The sequence below is a fragment of the Cucurbita maxima genome, unplaced genomic scaffold, assembly GCF_002738345.1.
Source record: "Cucurbita maxima cultivar Rimu unplaced genomic scaffold, Cmax_1.0 Cma_Scf03888, whole genome shotgun sequence".
NCBI lineage: Eukaryota > Viridiplantae > Streptophyta > Magnoliopsida > Cucurbitales > Cucurbitaceae > Cucurbita > Cucurbita maxima.
The window spans coordinates 1-1,499 of record NW_019275904.1 but is presented as its reverse complement, the minus strand read 5'-3'; the positions used below and the strand labels follow the sequence as shown (position 1 = coordinate 1,499).

At 50.7% G+C, this 1,499-nt stretch overlaps 4 non-coding genes and 1 pseudogene across 4 annotated transcripts; all 5 read right to left on the bottom strand.

The window, feature by feature from the left end:
• Positions 1-147: 147 nt before the first annotated feature.
• Positions 148-266, bottom strand: LOC111475945. Its single transcript, XR_002716804.1, has one exon. It is a non-coding gene; the product is annotated as a 5S ribosomal RNA (ribosomal RNA).
• Positions 267-386: 120 nt separating this feature from the next.
• Positions 387-506, bottom strand: LOC111475947 (annotated as a pseudogene).
• A 200-nt stretch (positions 507-706) lies between these two features.
• LOC111475946 lies at positions 707-825 on the bottom strand. The gene has a single exon (XR_002716805.1). It is a non-coding gene; the product is annotated as a 5S ribosomal RNA (ribosomal RNA).
• Positions 826-958: 133 nt separating this feature from the next.
• Positions 959-1,077, bottom strand: LOC111475944. The gene has a single exon (XR_002716803.1). It is a non-coding gene; the product is annotated as a 5S ribosomal RNA (ribosomal RNA).
• A 133-nt stretch (positions 1,078-1,210) lies between these two features.
• LOC111475943 lies at positions 1,211-1,329 on the bottom strand. The gene has a single exon (XR_002716802.1). It is a non-coding gene; the product is annotated as a 5S ribosomal RNA (ribosomal RNA).
• Positions 1,330-1,499: the final 170 nt, after the last annotated feature.

Sequence of the window (1,499 nt, the reverse complement as noted above, 5' to 3'; positions counted from 1 at the left end):
GTATGATCGCACCCGACATGCCATGCGCACAAAATCGGATTTAACGCATGCGGGGCGGCATGATCGAAACGCGATGGGCGTGAGCGGGGGAGGTTCTCCATTCGTAGAGAAAGGAAGAAAAGAACTCGGAGAAATTGAAAGAAAAAAAGGGTGCACCACGAGGACTTCCCAAGTGGTCACCCAACTTAGTACTACTCTCGCCCAGGCACGCTTAACTGCGGAGTTTTGATGGGATCCGGTGCATTAGTACTGGTATGATCGCACCCGACATGCCATGCGCACAAAATCGGATTTAACGCATGCGGGGCGGCATGATCGAAACGCGATGGGCGTGAGCGGGGGAGGTTCTCATTTGTAGAGAAAGGAAGAAAAGAACTGGGAGAAATTGAAAGAAAAAAAGGGGTGCTCCCAAGTGGTCACCCAACTTAGTACTACTCTCGCCCAGGCACGCTTAACTGCGGAGTTCTGATGGGATCCGGTGCATTAATACTGGTATGATCGCACCCGACATGCCATGCGCACAAAATCGGATTTAACGCATGCGGGGCGGCATGATCGAAACGCGATGGGCGTGAGCCGGGGAGGTTCTCATTTGTAGAGAAAAGAAGAAAAGAACTGGGAGAAATTGAAAGATGGGCGTGAGCCGGGGAGGTTCTCATTTGTAGAGAAAAGAAGAAAAGAACTGGGAGAAATTGAAAGAAAAAAAGGGGTGCAACACGAGGACTTCCCAAGTGGTCACACAACTTAGTACTACTCTCGACCAAGCACGCTTAACTGCGGAGTTCTGATGGGATACGGTGCATTAGGGCTGGTATGATCGCACCCGACATGCCATGCGCACAAAATCGGATTTAACGCATGCGGGGCGGCATGATCGAAACGCGATGGGCGTGAGCGGGGGAGGTTCTCATTTGTAGAGAAAGGAAGAAAAGAACTGGGAGAAATTGAAAGAAAAAAAGGGGTGCAACACGAGGACTTCCCAAGTGGTCACCCAACTTAGTACTACTCTCGCCCAAGCACGCTTAACTGCGGAGTTCTGATGGGATCCGGTGCATTAGTGCTGGTATGATCGCACCTAACTTGCCATGCGCACAAAATCGGATTTAACGCATGCGGGGCGGCATGATCGAAACGCGATGGGCGTGAGCGGGGGAGGTTCTCATTTGTAGAGAAAGGAAGAAAAGAACTGGGAGAAATTGAAAGAAAAAAAGGGGTGCAACACGAGGACTTCCCAAGTGGTCACCCAACTTAGTACTACTCTCGCCCAAGCACGCTTAACTGCGGAGTTCTGATGGGATCCGGTGCATTAGTGCTGGTATGATCGCACACGACATGCCATGCACACAAAATCGGATTTAACGCATGCGGGGCTGCATGATCGAAACGCGATGGGCGTGAGCGGGGGAGGTTCTCATTTGTAGAGAAAGGAAGAAAAGAACTGGGAGAAATTGAAAGAAAAAAAGGGGTGCAACACGAGGACTTCCCAAGTGGTCACCCAA